We start from the raw sequence: 17693 nt of genomic DNA on the forward strand, positions 1-17693 counted from the left end.
GTACGAGCCTCCTGGGGAATGAACTGCAGCACACAAGCTAGACAGATGGTGGCTTAGTCCCCCTTGGACAAGAGTGTATCCTGCACACTGGCAGGCGGGGTGCTGAGAGGCGCTTGTGGTGTCTGAGGCCGAGCTTTGCTGAGTTCACCTGAAACTACTTTGTGAGCTCAAGGCGGTCACCCAAGGATACCTGGCTCTCCACCTGGGATGGTGCATTGCTCACAGAGCATGCTCACTCAGTTGGGATGGGGATGCCAGTGACAGGTTGTATGGAATGGACAAAATCTGAAGCACCGGCTGGGAGGACACTCTCCTAACAGGATGGCGGGCAGGTAAAGACAGCCTTGCAGGCAGAGTCACGAACGTTACCATCCCAGCAGTGTCACTGCTAGAGGGCCTGCCTCTTCCATGAAATCAGACATGTATTTCAGTGGAGGAATCAATAGGGCCTGCCCGCCTTTAGGTGGACCCATGTTGTCTTGAGACTGGATTGTCGTGAAAGAAGATGGTCTTTTTGCAGCCTTTAGGGTGTGTATGAATTTTAAGAAGACCAGTCCAACCGGAATACTGTTATTTGGCCTCTCATCAAAGAGGAGGCCCGTGCCTCTGCAGGAACAAGTGTTTGTCCTTTGACAGATGAGGACTCGGTGCGCCTGTGGCTGAGTGGAGGCAGAGGGGGATTTTGTCCCAGTTTAGTGATTCTGTGCTGTAATTCTTCTCTCTTCCTTCCCTTTATAACTTGATGCTTATTATTGCATTTTTATTGTATTCATTTTGATATTTATGCCTCTTCTCGTGACAGCTCTCAAATATTTACCCGTTTTTGAAACTTGGGAGGGGGACACACAGAAAGAAACAAATGGCACAGAAGTTCTTCATCTTTCTTTCTAGTGGTTCAAGCTCTACGTTCGTGACGTCAAACCTCCTGTTGGGCCATTTCTGAGAACTCCCATCAGTTTCTGTATAGTGTAAAAGGTAAGTGGAACTACTTGTGACTGTTCTTTGTGATGGTGTCTGAGAAGCAGAGCTCGTCGTGGCAGGAGCTGCTCTGCGATGGTGGACCTGTCTGGCTGCGTTTGTTTGTACAAGGGTGCGCCTCATTTGTGTGTTTCTTCTTTGGGGCTGGATGTCAACGGCTGGGGCTTGGGTATCTATTCACAGTAGAAGCTTGGGTGACACCTGTGTGTTTTCAGAGCCAGCCCTGGTGGGGGACAGTCAGTGGCAGAGCTGGGAGGTGCCGGGAGCCCCCTACCTGGCATGCCAGCATCAGCCTCTGGCCTCAGGATGCCCTGCCCCTCTCGATGCCGTGTTTTCTCAGTTCCTCTGTGATTTTAGTGATGCTTATTCTGTCTCATTATCAGGCTTCACTTGATGTCAAAGAACATCAAGTGAAGAAATACATGGGAATTTTCAGGAAGGTAAGATATTCTATAAAATATAAGGTCCATTTTTTTTCTATATTTTTAATGTGCCTGGTGGTGGGACTCATTGCTTATGGGAAATCCCTTTCTAGAATGTAAACCTTATGAGGGCAAGGACCTCCTTCTCTCCCGCTTGTCTTCCTTCCTTCTATTTATTTTTTCTTCAGGGCCTAGAACAGTGCCTGCAGGGTCAGGAGCTCGATAAAACTTTTGGCAAATGAGACAACTTGATGAGGAATCCCCCCCGAAGCTCTTAGAGCATAACCCAGCTTTTTCCTTTCTGGTTGCTGTTGGCAGCAGAGGAGGCACCTGCAGAATCCAGGAGGATTTGTGGTGCTTCCTTGCTGAGGCACACAGACCCTGGAATGTAAATGGACTTTTTACAGTTGGGTGCAAAGCAGTGTGCATGGGAGAGCAAACCACGCTTGGGTTCTGTGTGGGGGCAGCTCCTCCACTGCTGAGCTCGTGTGTCTCTCTCCTCTCTCCTGAGTGGATTTCACGCCCATTCGATTGGCTCTCGGGAAGCTGGGGTGGAAAGAGCTCACAGGGAACACCCAGACTGCATGCCTCGTGGATGTTCAGTGACTGACGAAATGCTTGTTATTCACACGATCCCTTTATTAACCTGACAGAACAGCACGGTGTTTGAAAATCCCTGCTCTTCGCTGGCTTGGTGGGTGTGGAGGAGCCGTTTTTCTTCCATCGTTTGGCACACCCACCGCCAGCTTGAAGTGGGCGGCGGCAGCACCTCTCTACCAGGGCTGACAAAGGCGTGGGCGCAGTTTCATTTCTCTTTTATTGTCTCAAGTACAGTTGCCATTGAATCGACCCACCAAAAACTAGCACTGTCTTCAAGTAGAATTTTACTAGGTAGCGGAACACACCACTGGACTGTGCCCCCGAAGACTGAAACTTGAGTTACAGCATTTCAGCAAAAGTAAAAAGAATTCTTGCAAATGACATAAGTATCTGATTTTCCCCCTTATGTGGGGTTGTTACCTCACTCATCAATTAGTTTAAGTAACTTTCAAAATTGGTAATGGAAAACTTTGTCTTGACTGTACTGGTATATGTGGATTTTAAATTAAATACAGAGCTACGTTGCTTTTCCTGAAAATCAGAGCAGCTAAAGAAGAAATCACTGTCTCTGCAGAACTGCATGGCGCTTCATCATCATGGGCAGTTTTCAAGCACGGACTTAGATTGCGAGGCGTCGTAAGAACTTTCACACCTCTAAAATAGGTTCTTACAGCTGACTGTCCTGGAATTTATATTTGCTCTGTTACTTGCAAAATTTTGTCCCTTAAGCAGCTCACAGCTGGACTGTGAGACATTCCTAAGAGCTGATAAAATGGACAGGTGGTATTGCCTTCTTCTTCTCTCTGTCTGCTTGCCTGGGAGGGCTCAAGGAGGCCTAGAGCTTTGCATTAACTGCAGGATGTGCCTGTCTCCTTGTACAGTGGATTTATTTGGACTTGGTTTTAAAATGCAGCCTGGTCCCCGTGTTTAGGTTGTTATTAAATGCACTTTTGAGTTTTTCCCTCCTCGATGAATCTGAAAACATATGCCCTTGCCATATTGCATTTGTGTGGGGAACTCAGAAGCCACAAGACCTTGGGTTGAGTTCTGGCATGGTAACTTTCGTTCACTTTGTTACCCTGACAAGTCCTAACCCTCTGTGAGTCTCAGCTTTTTTCATCTTTAAATGGGATAATATTTATCTCATGGAATTACTTTGAAGATGCCTAATTCAGCATTCCATGCACAGTTGTCACTCAACAACATGTTGGCTGTTATTTTCCACCCTAATGCTGGCTTTCTGCTGTGATCCGTGTCCTGGGGGGATTGGAGGAAAATAGCAGAGGTCCTGCTCTCTGTCCTCTTTCAGGACTACGGAAGTTTGCTAAGGAATTTCACGTGGCATCCTGCTGGAGCGAGTGGGGGAGTGCTGCTGATGTGACTAAGCACAAAGCCACTGGGGTGCGGGCAAAGAAATCATTAATTCAGGCTCCCTGCACCATTCCCTGACCTCCGCATAAGACAGTGCAGCCTCAGACTGAGATCTGGCTGGCTGTCAGCACAGACTGGAAAGGTGCAGCTGGAGAAAACTCCGCCTCTCTTTTGGTTTTCTTCTTGGTCCTTAAGGGATCTGAAGGCACCCGTGCAGACCAGGGACCATGTGGATGTCTTCCAGTGTGAGACCAGTGGTCCCTGTGGGGAGACACAGTGAAACAATGAAAAAATAACCTTAGACCCAGGCGGTGCATCCCGACCTGAACTATCTTTGCGATCGATTTAAACTTTTTTAAGGTAAAATCAAAGAGGACCGATAGTACTGGGAGAAGCAATTATTACCTTCGAATATAGGTCCCTGCTGTCTACACTGGTAAATAGAGTCCTGCTTACTTTTACCAGATGTGTGTCTACAGTGATCTTTGGCACTGTGCAATAAAACAGATTAACTCGTCAAAACGTTATCAAACAAAAAGAATTGGAATCCCAGCATTTTGAGAGGCTAAGGCAGGAGTATCGCTTGAGCTCAGGAATTTGAAACCAGCCTGGGCAACATAATGAGACCTCAGCTCTACTAAAAAATCAAAAAAATTATATGGGCCTGGTAGCTCATGCCTGTGGTCCCAGCTACTCAGGAGGCTGAGGTGGGAGGATCACTTGAGCCTAGGAGTTTGAGGCTGCAGTGAACTATGATCATGCCACTGCACTCTAGCCTGGGCAGTACAGCGAGATCCTGTCTCCAATCCCGCCCCCCACACCACCTCAAAAAAAAAAACCCCAAAAAACCCACAAAAGACAATTGGAATTGTCATGTGAATGACCATCTTATGCTGGGAGCTCCTAACTTGAGGAGGACTGAAACTCAGCCTTGAAGGTGGTTCCTGCAGAGAATGCCCTGAGGTTTCCCACCTGCATGGGCAGTGGGGAAGCTGTGGATCAGAGCCTCTGCTGGCCTTTCAGGTTGCTATCAGGGAAGTGACACCAAGGTGGCCAGTGCAGGGATCCTGGGAGGGATCCCAGGTTTGGGGGTTCTAGTTCAGGGGTCTCCCTCGGCTTCTGAAAGAGTTTCTGAGTTCTTCAGCCTTATTTGGGACCCTTCTCTGTGTCTCCCATGTCTCCTCTTACCTCCTGTCTCCTCCCGGGCCTCTGTCTACCCAGCATCAGGGGCCTGGAGTCTGAAGCTCCATCTCACCATTGTCCCCGATTCTTCAACTTTAGGGTTGTATTAGTCCGGATTCACGCTGCTGATAGAGATATATCTGAGACTGGGAAGAAAAGGAGGTTTAATTGGACCTAACAGTTTCACGTGGCTGGGGAGGCCTCAGAATTATGACGGGAGGTGAAAGGCACTTCTTACATGGTGGCAGCAAGAGAGAATGAGGAAGAAGCAAAAGTGGAAACCCCTGATAAGCCCATCATATCTCGTGAGACTTATTCACTATCATGAGAATAGCATGGGAAAGACGAGCCTCCATGATTCAACTACCTTCCCCTGGGTCCCTCCCATACATGGGAATTCTGGGAGAGACAAGTCAAGTTGAGATTTGGGTGGGGACACAGCCAAACTCTATCATCCTGCCCCTGCCCCGTCCAAATCTCACATCCCCACATTTCAAAACCAATCTTGCCTTCCGAATAGTCCCCCAAAGTCTTAACTCATTTCAGCATTAACCCAGAAGTCCATAGTCCAAAGTCTCATTTGAGATAAGGCGAGTCCCTTCTGCCTGTGAGCCTGTAAAATCAAAAGCAAGCTAGTTACTTCCTAGTTACAATAAGGGTACAGGTATTGGGTAAATACAGTTGTTCCAAATAGGAGAAATTGACCAAAACAAAGGGGCTACAGGGCCTGTGCAAGTCCAAAATCCAGAGAGGCAGTCAGATTTTAAAGCTCCAAAATGATCTCCTTTGAGTCCAGGTCTCACATCTGTGTCACACTGATGCAAGAGGTGGGTTCCCGTGGCCTTGGGCAGCTCCACCCCTGTGGCTTTGCAGGGTACAGGCTTCCTCCTGGCTGCTTGCACAGGCTGGTGTTGAGTGTCTGTGTCTTTTCCAGGCACACGGTACAGGCTGTCTGTGGATCTACCATTCTGGGGTCTGGAGGTTGGTGGCCCTCTTCTCCCAGCTCCACTAGGCCATGCCCCAGTAGGGACTCTGTGTAGGGGCTCCTACCCCCCATTTCCCTTCTGCACTACCCTAGCAGAAGTTCTCCATGAGGGCCCCGCCCCTGCAGCAAACTTTTGCCTGGGCATCTAGGCATTTCCATACATCTTCTGAAATCTAGGCGGAGGTTCCCAAACCTCAATTCTTGACTTCTGTGTACCCGCAGGCTCAACACCATGTGGAAGCTGCCAAGGCTTAGGGCTTCCACCCTCTGAAGTCACAGCCTGAACTGTATGTTGCCCCCTTTCAGCCACTTCTGGTGTGGCTGGGACACAGGGCACCAAGTCCCTAGGTTGCATACAGCACGGGGACCCTGGGCCCAGCCCACAAAACCACTTTTTCTTTCTGTGCCTCTGGGCCTGTGATGGGAGGGGCTGCTGTGAAGGTCTCTGACAAGGCCTGGAGACATTTTCCCCATGGTCTTGGAGATTAACATTAGGCTTCTTGCTATTTATGCACATTTCTGCAGCCAGCTTGAATTTCTCCTCAGAAAATGGATTTTTCTTTTCTATTGCATAGTCAGCCTGCAAATTTTACAAACTTTTATGCTCTGCTTCCCTTATAAAACTGAATGCCTTTAACAGCACCCAAGTCACCTTTGGATGCTTTGCTGCTTAGAAATTTCTTCCACCAGATACCCTGAATCATCTCTCTCAAGTTCAAAGTTCCACAAATCTCTAGGGCAGGGGCAAAATGTTGCCAGTCTCTTTGCTAAAACATAGCAAGAGTCAATTTTGCTCCAGTTCCCAACAAGTTCCTCATCTCCGTCTGAGACCACCTCAGCCTGGATTTTATTGTCCTTATCGCTATCAGCATTTTGGGCAAAGCCATTTAACAAGTCTCTAGGAGGTTTCAAACTTTCCTACATTTTCCTGTCTTCTTCTGAGCCCTTCAAACTGATCCGATTTCTGCCTGTTACCCAGTTCCAAAATCACTTTCACATTTTCGAGTATCTTTTCAGCAATGCTCCACTCTACTGATATCAGTTTACTGTGTTAGACCATATTCACCCTGCTGATAAAGACATACCTGAGACTGGGAAGAAAAGAGGTTTAATTGGACTTATGATTCCACATGGCTGGGGAGGCCTCAGAATCATGGCTGAGGGCAAAAGGCACTTCTTGCATGGCGGCAGCAAGAGACAATGAGGAAGAAGCAAAAGCAGAAACAAACCCATCAGATCTCGTGAGACTAATTCACTATCATGAGAATGGCATGGGAAAGGCCCTCATAATTCAGTTACCTTCCCCTGGGTCCCTCCCACGACATGTGGGAATTCTGGGAGATACAATTCAAGTTGAGATTTGGGTGGCGACACAGCCAAACCAAATCAAAGGTTAAGAATGGCATTGAGAAAATCAGAAACGCAGCAAGGGCATCAGGGGTGCCGATTGCCCTTGTTTATAGTTTGGATTAGAGAATGCCAGCCTGCAGGAAGAAAGGCCCGTGGTGGGAACACCACTTTCAGAGGTGGGAAAGAGAAACTTGTCACCTCTGCCACTTCTGCCCATGGCCTGGGACCTGGGCCTCGTCTCCGCCTGCTTGTTGGATTCTGTCTTTCTGTGATTAGAGTGTATTAATTTCTCATCAAGCAGACCTGTGGAGTCATATGGGATAAATACTTTGATGCTTTGCTTTAAACTCAAATGTGCTAGCAGCTCCGTCAGTTCATGCCTAGCACGGCATTGTCAAACTGCTAAAAAGCTAGCAAATTTTCCACCTAAAATTTTGTGGGGGAGGCCAGGGTGGGGGATGTGGGGAAAAGATGTAAAAATAAACCCTCAGATTCTGGGTTGCTTGGTGGCGTGTGTATTTTTCCGTGGTGCGGGAGGTTAGAAATAGCATTGCTTTTTATGGGATTCTCAGCAGCAGCTTGAAAATTTGGCTTTGAGGGTTTGGTCTCCCTGTGTGGGTGAGGTGACTCCTGTGGTGCAGTTTCGGGGGCAGTGCACCCCGACACCTCCCTGTTTTCCGCCTTCCTGCCCCTGCTCGAGGCCACCCGGATGAACTGTGCTCGAGTGTGAAACACGCTTTGCCAAGGTCAGGTTCCTGAGATGACTCGCCCGTGGCAGCTGGTGCCAGTGTTAACAGACTGCATCGCAGCAGTCCCCATAAGTCACATCAGTGCATCTGTGAGGGCAGTTGCAGGGAGGTGCGTCCTTTGGGGATGTGGCGTGTCGGACGGGCTGTGCCTCTCAAGCCGATGTGAGACGACCTCCCCTTGACGTCCTGACATTGGTGGGGGGTGTGGGCTGCCGTTTCAAAGAGAGTCCTGAGGGATTCTTGAAATTTGTTAGAGTTATATAGTTCTTACAAATGGAGGGAGGTTGCAGCGTCCCTCTCAAGTGCAGTACAGAAGGAAAATGTGAAGGAGACAGGCACTGGGACAGTGTTTGTAAGCCCTAGGGGTCCAGGGGCATCTGTGAATTCTTTGAAATGTTGCCAGTTCCTGGGGAGAATGCCAAGGCTTTGATAGGATTCCCAGGAGGGTTTTGACCTCCAGAAAAGGTTAAGAGCGCTTGCAGTGGAGCGCGAGGTGTGTGGTTCATTTGGCTTGGGGCAGTCACTTCAGCAATGGTCAGATTGGAGGTGTCATGAGTGGGCAGAGGGTGACATGGACAGGCTTGCTGAGGACAGTCAGGGGACAGGATTCTGTTGTCAATTGTGTAACTTAACATGGGGGCCATTGGAGGTGTCCGCTGGGCTTTTCCTTTGCAGGGTTTCTTCTTGAACTTCATATAGTATTTTAGAGTCAGCATGCTTCCTGCAGGAGGCATCGTGGCGATGCTGGGTTAGCTTAGTGAGCTCAGTGCTTGGGAGAGGGTCCCGCTGTGCACAAGGGGTCTGGGGTCTGTCTGCTTAGCCTGACACTTTAATAGTTTCCCTCTTTTTCTCCTGGGATCTGGTTTGTTGGGGCTCTCCACGTTTTTCCATGTCTTTCTTGAAACTCGGGGGTTGTGGTAGGGAAGTCAAGGCTGCACCCTTGTTAGAGAATGGTGGGGGAAACTCAAGCCAGTCCTTCAACTCAGCTTTCACAGCACACTGGTAACTTTGTTTCTCAAACTTTTTGTCCCTTTTTAAAAAAAAACTGTGGTGAGATATACATAACATGGAGAAGTTGGAACCATTGTATGTTGCTGGAAAAAATGTTCAGCTGCTATGGAAACAGTATAATTTAACCATTTTTAAGCGTACGGTTCTGTGGCATTAAGTACATTCACGTTGTGCAACCATCACCACTATCCATTTCCAGAACTCTCTCCATTTTCCCAAACCAAAACTTTGTACCCATTAATCATTAACTCTGCATCCCTCTCCCTACAGCTGCTGACACCCATGGTTCTACTTTCCGTCTCTATGATTTTGACTGCTCTACATACCTCTTAAGTAGAATCATGCAGTATTTGTCCTTTTGTGTCTAGTGTATTTCACTTAGCATAAAGGCTTCAGGGTTCACACACATTGGAGCCTGTCTCAGAATCTCCTTTCATTTTAAAGCTGACTCATATTATGTTGTCCTTGGAACAGGAAGATGAGAGCTAGAGATAAAGTTGGAAAAGAAAATTAGGGCCAAACTGTAGAGTTTTGTTTATTTATTTATTTTTAGAGACAGGGTCTTGCTTTGCCACACAGGCTGGAGTGCAGTGGCACAATCATAGCTCACTGCAGCCTCAACTTACTGGTTCAAGCGATCTTCCTGCCTCAGGCTCCTGAGTAGTTGGGAATACAGATGTGTGTCACCATGCCCAGCTAACTTTTAAAATGTTTTTAGAGATGAGGTCTCACTGTGTTGCCTGGGCTGGCCTCGACCTCCTGGCCCCATGAGGTTTTGAATGCTCTGCGTAGATTATCCCATAGGGTGTGGGAACCACTACACTTTTCAGAGGAGACAGTGTCATTAGATGTGTGTTTAGGAAGCTGAGTCTGGTGGCCGAGGGTGGGAGTTAGTGGAGAAGGAGACGGAAGCTGAGAGGGCCAGCCAGGGTGGGCAGTGAGGAGCTGTCCCTGGTCAGGGGGACAGGGCCTGGGCTGAAGCAGCAGCTGTGGAGAAGAGGCCTGGGGTAGAGGGATCTGTGTGCCGATTGTGTTGGTAGCTGGAATGTGCAGGGCAGGTGGGGCAGAAGGTGGATTGCAGAGTGACTTTTGGGCTTCAGTCTTGGGTAAAGAGAAGGTGGTCTGAGCAGAGACAGCAGCCGAGGAGGTGGCGCTCACTCCGAGTGGAGAGCCTGGACTGAGCCGGTGTGGCTGGACGCGTCTGGAGGGCAAATGTGGGGAAATGACTGGAGATTGGCTAGAAAGCAGTCAGGCTGGGAGAAGTCACCGCACACAGAGACTTGGTGTCACCCGCAACAGCACGATCACCACCAGGACATAGAGGAAATAAGAAAGCAGCCCTCTGGAAAGCAGAAGTCTGCAAATATCTTAGTATATCTTTCTATGAAATACCGTCCTATAAAATACAGGAAGATACACTCTGATATCTTGATCTTGGTGCTGTAATGACCTTTATTATAGTATAATCAGGATGATCTGTTCTGTTATCAAGTTTTTGTTTGTTTTTCATTATTTTTCGAAAAACAGTTGTTATGCTTTTTAACATTTAGCCCAGGCAGGAGGATCACTGAAGGCCATGAGTTTGAACAGTAAGGTGGAAATGAGTTTGCCTTCTGTATCTCTTGAGTTATATCTGATAAAGAGAAACTACCTGGTACTTCCATTTGGAGAGTGGGTGCAGGGTGTGGACATCCTCTGGATAGGTAATCAGCTGGTGACTGCGACGGCGCCACCCTATGGTGTGGGCTCCTGTCTGCCCTCAGGTTATGGGGCGGGGCGGGGGGGTGCCCAAATTCTTATTCCTATACTCTTCTGATTTCACATTGAACTTAGTGTGGATGGATGGAGAGAGAAACACTTATTATGAGGATTGGATTTAGTCCCAGTTGAAACCTGGTAATCAAATATTTATTTCAGAGAAAATGCAAGTAATTAATATAAGCTTCCTACAATTTAGAATAATTAATGGAAGACTGACTAGAAAATACTGACGTTGGTTCAATACAGAGAAAAACGTTAAAAACCTTATCTCACAAGAGGCAAAGACATTAAGGCAAAATGTACCTGCATAACTAGTTTTAATTTAGTAATTTGGGTGTTTAGGTATTTTTAGAAAATTTCATATAAACGTAGAAGCCATCAGATAAATGACCAGATGCTACTATCATCATCTCCAAAGTGATCACTCTATTCCGTGAAGAAGGTGGAATGGGAACAATTATCAATTTGTATTCCTTTCACATTTCGAACTGAGGATTTACTTCTGCAGTAATCCTAATTGTAATATTTGGGTGGTGGTTTTAATCAATAAAATGTCTGGCAGTTTTATAATCCTCCAGATAAATGTGAGTTGAATGTAACACAGAATGAAATAAGCAAATGTCCCAACCTCAACTTCAGGTGAATAAAGGAAAATGATATCCTTTTAGCCACCTTCCATTAGCTTAGCCAACATTACACTGATAAAGGTCTCTTCCCCATCTGTAGAAGTCACGTGCATTGAAATGGAAAGATATTTTAGCTATCCATATTAGAGTTGTTTATATTAAAATTGTGTCAAATTTATAGTAAAGAAAAATTTAGTTGATAAGAGGACCAGATACACAACTTTGGCTATTTCAAGTTAAAATATTGCTGAAAAATACAATTTCAACAATCTAAAAATAATCTGTAAAGGTGTTAGCACAATATAGTGACTATGAAAGAAAAGCCATGCAGAAGTCACTCTGCATGGTGAGTCAGGGGCCACGGTAGCAGCCCCGCAGACCACGGTCACTCTGCAAGGTGAGTCGGCCACGGCGCCCCCCCCACCTGCAGGGTCACGGCCACGGTAGCAGCCCCGCAGACCACGGTCACTCTGCAAGGTGAGGCACGGGCCACGGTAGCAGCCCCGCAGACCACGGTCACTCTGCAAGGTGAGTCAGGGGCCACGGTAGCAGCCCCGCAGACCATGGTCACTCTGCAAGGTGAGTTACGGGCCACGGTAGCAGCCCCGCAGACCATGGCAGTTGACCGCACCTTCTGCACTGTGATGACACCCGCAGAGCATGAGGACCTCCTGATAGGACTGTCCTACTTAGAAGCACTTAAAACACAACCTAGAAAAGAAATGAACAGGCACAGAGCTTTGGCAGGAGAACTTAGGCCCTGTGGAAACAGCCTCGTCCAAGCCCCAAGCCTTCAGGCATTTTGACATCTGGGGGCTTTTGGAAACACCAGTCAGGCCTCATGAGGAGCTGGGACTCTGTTCCTCTTTGCAACAATTCAGAAGGCTCCACTGCTTGGTATTTTCCACATGGCTGTAAGGGTTCCACCACTAGAGCTGTTTAGCAGTTGTTTTGAATATGCTCTTGTGTCAGTCTTCTGAGTTCTAAAAGTAAAATTGTTCAGTTCCAGCATGCATAATGGTTTAGTTCCTAGGGACTTAAATCACTTTCTCATTTGTCTCATTGCATAGGTGTATAAACTGAGGAAATGAGAGATTACATGAGGCCTAGACTATTTGTGATGACTCTAACAGTGTTAAAGGGAGTAAAAGCATTTTGTAGATTGCAGGACATTGAACTGTTCAAGGATTCCTAAGTGTGTAAATATAAGTAGAATTTAGTACTATATGGCCAGTTACTTGGCTAATCACTTAACATGAAAACTTCAGGAGTGTCATCTGTCTTTAATTTACAGTTGAACAAAAACACCGACTCCATCTTTTGGGAGCGTCAGTGAAGAAAGCATACATAAGACTGTGATGAAGTTTGCTAGTTGGCCACTGTCATACTTTGCAAAGTAAAAGAGAGATGAGTCATTGCTAAAATTATGGGGCCGTCTGTCTCTATGCTCAGCCACAGACCCAGCTGTGTCCAGTCCTGAGCCATTGGGACTGCCGTGGAGAGATGGGAGGTGGAGAGAACAGCTGGGTCGTAGAATGCCAGATGTAAATTCCTTCTTGCTGAAGTTGGGTGCTCGAGCTTCTAGAGGTGAAGACTTGTCTTCAAGAATAGGCTTCCTCCTACATGAAGAATAATCCCACCATATCTCAGCCTTCCTCGTGATTTTGGGGGCTCCTGGAAAAGGTTCAGCAGCCTCTAGGAGAACCATGGGAGCATTCTGGATGTTCCGTTTAGGACAGCAGATTCCTGTCTTTCCCATACCCTGTTGGGGAGTTTTACTGTGTGGGCAGATGTGGTGGGCTCAGTAACTGTGTGGGGCCGTACCCTGTAGGGAGACCTCAGTCCTCCCATCTGAGCACAGCTGGAGGAGCCGGCAGGGCCTGGGTAGTTGGTGCCTCCCCTTTGCTGATGGGGCGCCCATTCTTCCCCCTGGTTATTGTCAAACTAGATGATTTTGTTTCCTTATCATTCTCAGGGTCCTCAGTGCCTTGATCCTTGAAGAGGAAGAGGGGCTGGGGATTCCTTCCTGTCCCTGGTTTTCCATAGAAAAGTGTCAGTTAACCCTTTACATATCTAAAATGTTTGGCTTGCAGTCAGTTTCAGAGTTTGTAGCAGCCTCCTGTCCATTAATCGTTGTTTATATCTTAAGCATTTTCCAACTATCTCAATATATCTTAACTTATTCTGGGTAAAATGATCCTGAAGCATTAGAGCCCTAAATTACGCACTTTTTGCTTGGCTGGAAGAATTGATAGCTATTGAAAGTTTCCACTAATTTGCTTTCTTCATTTGATTGTTTTTCTTTCTTTCTTCTCCAGACAGGTATTCTTCAAAAAAAAAAGATCTGCGTTTTAGGCATTTTTTGGCACCTGCTTCTTGTAAAAAATTAGGGTATCTTAAAAGAGTTTTGTTGTTTACCATCTGATGTGTGAGCTACTCCTGATTTGTGGATTTAGTGAGATATAAAACTAAAGTAGAAGTCAGGCACTGGTGCATTCTCAGAAGTTAGGTTATACCAGAAGAACAGAAACACCTTTTATCCATTAATTTAAATCACAGTTCATTTATACCAGACTTTGCCTCTAAGATCATTGGCCTATAAGAATATCTGAGGGTGCAGTCTACATAAGGACCACATTTTCAACCCCAGTGAACAGACCCGGAGGCCCTGCTCCACACCGTGGCTTCCTGAGAGAAAGACAGCTCTGCCCAGGGGCCCAGTCAGCCCTTCTTTTGTGACACACAGGGATTTTAATTTCCTGGGGCTAACTAAACTCTGAAGTATTTTCTCAGTTTATGATCAATAACAAAACTAAATAAAACTCAAACAGGCTGTTTACCAAGTCTGGGTGGAGTTTGGGCCTGTGAGTCACAGCACAGTGTCTGCTCAGGAGAGTGTCTGAAGAGTGGCACACACATCCACGCCGCCTCTCCTTCCCCAGCCGGTCTGTTTGCTGACGTCTTTACACCTCTCCAACTGAGGCTCAATCTGTTGTGCTCCAGAAAACAAAATGACAAATGACATAATCAGCAACAAAGCCCTCTGCCACCAACAGAGGCATCGGAAGGCAAAAGCAATTGTTAGTTTGGAAGCTCTTTCACTCATTTACTTATTTATTCAATACATAGTTATTGAGTATTTGCTGATGGAAACTATAAAATGTTGGCCCTGGCAAAAGCCTTGGACAAATCAAATTGCACAGTTGCAGAGGGTGAGGCGCAGATGGCTGTGATGATCGGGCTGTGCTTGCAGAACGTGTAGCTTGAGCTGCGGGGACCTGGCCGGGTCCCTGGGTGTCTGGAGCGCCTCTCACCTCCTCACAGGCACAGCTCTTCCTTCCCCCACAGTAGGCTCTGCAGGCTGGCCCGTCTGAATCCCAGCTGAGTTACCCCAAAGCCACAACTAGATCTGAAGACTCTCAGGAACAACGAGGGGTCTCATCAGTGTAAGTGTGATCGATCTTTAAAAACTCCTGAATTTTAACGAAGCAGTGTTTCTGATGAATTAAAATGTGCCATTTCATGACCAATGTAATTTTCTCTTGCATTCTTGAGCATACAATTTTTCTTGAAGATTGTGCTTTTTTATGCTTAAGATTGACTGGGTATACCAAGCAGAGGTCCCAGCATGGGGTGTTTTCCATTTACCAGGAAAATATGGCCCTGAAATCTGTTGGGCTGACTGCTTGGTTACTTTTTGAGCCAATTTGATGAAATTTTGGAAGATGTCCCAGTGAAACAAAATTTTCCCTTCTAGGCTACCAAACAGAAGTTGGGTGTTTTTAGTGTGGTCTGTCTGCGTGCATTTGCTGTGTGCCCTTCAGAGGCGCAGCTGGGGTCAGCGAAGTACTGTGGGATTCAGAAGTTCCCTGGCCTCTAGGAGCTTGCTGGCTGTCTGGCTGTGGGGTGGATGGAGATAATGGTAGAGCATGTCTGCAGGCCAGATTACTCTCCTCATTTACTGGCTTGGGTGCTTCAGTGGCACGTGGCAAACAGCAGCACTGGGTGCACCTTGCTGTGCTCATAGACTGTCTGTGGGTGGGCTGCTGGCACAATGCCTGGGTGTGCCCTGGGCATATTCGTGACCCTGTGATCCGTGCTCTGTTCCTGTCACTTTCTCCCGCTAATTCAGATGGTTGTGTGGCTTGAGATGACGGCAGGTCGGGAACATTAAGAGTTATAAAATATTTTTGGCATTTAGAAAGATTCTAGACATTCTCCCTTCTGTAGGCTGTGGGTTAGCCCTTACAATATCCCATGAAATGAAACATCTCCAGTACTTTTTGAGAAAGGAGAGAGGATGCCATTGGGGTGGGCTTTCTCAGGCCCAGTTCTACTCCTGCATATATAATGGAAATGTTGAAAACCTTTACAAATCATGCCTCTAGGTGCAGAAATTGAAGCATAAGGGAGCCCTAGGAGGGACTGAATACCATGAGGCGTGGAAGGATCTTTCTTGGTTTCTGCTTTCTTCACTTAGCAGCACAGTGTTTTCTGGTTATTGCATGGAGGATTTATTTCGCAATTAATGAGGCAGCAGTAGGTGGCCTTCTACTTTGTGGGAGATCAAGACTCCTGATATAAGTTTTTCATTGGCGATCCCTTTACTGAATTGCCTCAATAATTCCAGGGCACAAAGGCCACTGGAGAGAGATCTAGGACTTTTCCAACCTAGGGGATGCCCGGAAATGAGACGATGACGGAGGCCATGCGAATTCCATGAGTTCAGCGCTAGGTCTTGGAGAGAACGCCCTGGAGGCAGGCGAGCTTTGGTTCTGGGGCTCGAGCATCACGTCCCAGGAATGCTGTGAACCTTCACTGCTGACATCTTAACTTAAAAGGTGAATGCATGCTGAAAACACAAACTTGAAATCACTGGTTGAGCTCTTGGCTACATTACAGTTTTTGACAGTCTTTGAAGCATTGAAATGTGTAATTTGGTTTTATGTCTTTCCTATGGCCTGTGGTCAGTTTTTGGAAAACTCACCCTTTTCTAGACATACTCATTTAGTCTTGGGTGGGGTAAAAGGAGAGGAAACAATATTCCAGGTTGTTGCTGTGACGTTTTGCCACATAGACGACCTGTAGCCAATGTCCTGTGTGAGTGTGTGTGTTTGTGTGCTTTCTCTAAATCAGCAGTATTTGACTGTGATTATTTTATGGCTTCTGTTTCCCCTCTACCATCTCTGAACAAATACCGAAATGATTGAATTAAGGATAGATGCATGGAGCAAACACCTCCTCATGTAGAAGTTATACAAACCTATGCAAACCCCATACAAATGAGCTGGCCAGGCCAGTGTCTAGTTGGGCAAAAATATCGGAAATATTGTGCGCACCAGCCTGTCATTGCTGTCACAGAAGGAGAGCAACAAGGAGAAGGGTTATCTCTGGTGCATTTCTGGATTAAATCATAACTTTAGAATACTTTTCTCTTTTACAAAGTCTGACTGTCTCTCTAAGTAAGACATCTTGGATAAATGTCCCTTTCCCTCTCCATGTTTCCACATTGCATGTTAATTTTCAGGTGGCGGTTTTATCTCATTCGTCATTGTCACTTCCACTGATCACCCCTTTGAAGCTACGTGTAAACTTTACTTTTAAACTTTCTAAAAACGCTGCCTTCCCCCCTTGCTTTAGGTTCCAGAAAACACTTTGTTCCTGGCACTGTCCAACCTTAGGGATCACATAGGAGTCAGGCTCACTGGCTTCTGGGGCCAGAGGAGCACTTTAATACTGGGTCAGCGGTCATTCAGTTGTTTCTGAGGTTGGAATAGCAGATTTGTCTTAGTGGTTCTCCTTTTAAGCCCTTTTATGCCGGAGGTTGCAATTTTTTGAATTGCAGACATGTGTGAAAAATCAGACCTTGGCAATGACCTTGAGCAGTAGGCTATAAATAACTCCCACATGCCTAGCGTTCCAATAATGGAACACTGCACATAAATGGGTTAATTAACCTCCGGTGATTTAAGTTTAACTCTGTAAAGTAAGCTGAGAAGTGTGCCTGGGAAGTGCAGTTTCTGTCCACGATGAAAGGGCTGAAGGTAGTCCAGGTGGCTGCTCTTGGCAGAACCTGAGGGCTGGGGGCACGTCAGACAGACGGCCCAGCCGGTGTGCGGAAGTGTTGACGAAGATAACGGCCCCTTCTCCACAAGGCTTAATCACTCGACCTGAATGCATGGCAAGGCATTTTTGTCATCAAAAGGATGAGGTCTGTGGTGGCTTAAAATATAGCTGTTATTATAGAAGAGTGAGTTATGTCTTTTCTTTAGAACAGAAAGAGACCAAAGCTATCTCATAGAACTAAAACCCCTCAATGGCAAGTGAGGAAGTAGACGTGAGAGGTCACGCGACCTCCTGAGGTCCCAGCCTTCCTAGGCGGTGGAGCTATAGAGAGGGCTCTTCACTGCTGCCTGGCCCATCTGGGGTGGCCTGTGCTGGGGGACACAGGCGGATGAAGAAGATGTTGTGGAGCCACTGAAAATGAGAGTCTTAATGGTCACTAGGAAAATTCCGGTTGCAGACTTTTTATATCACACTTGATATTAGGACAGCCTACCTACTTGTTTGAGTGTCACAGCCTAATATGTAAAATAGTAAAAAAAAAAAAAAGTTGTCTTTTTAGCTTGCTTTTTATGTGGAATAGCTGACACTGTAT

The 17693-nt window shown here is 46.6% G+C and overlaps 1 protein-coding gene across 4 annotated transcripts in view; it reads left to right on the top strand.

Annotated features, from left to right (window-relative positions):
• LDLRAD4 (low density lipoprotein receptor class A domain containing 4) overlaps window positions 1-17693 on the top strand; it is a 444661-nt gene that overhangs the window by 65288 nt on the left and 361680 nt on the right. For 3 of the 4 annotated variants that reach the window (XM_030810809.1, XM_030810810.1, XM_030810811.1), the window contains exon 2: window positions 892-975. The gene's annotated coding sequence lies outside the window, so the exon portion shown is untranslated. Of the gene's footprint in view, window positions 1-891; window positions 976-17693 lie in introns of those variants that run through there. The other variant, XM_030810812.1, reaches the window with a different exon arrangement.

Source organism: Nomascus leucogenys, chromosome 4, assembly GCF_006542625.1.
Source record: "Nomascus leucogenys isolate Asia chromosome 4, Asia_NLE_v1, whole genome shotgun sequence".
Classification (NCBI taxonomy): Eukaryota; Metazoa; Chordata; class Mammalia; order Primates; family Hylobatidae; genus Nomascus; species Nomascus leucogenys.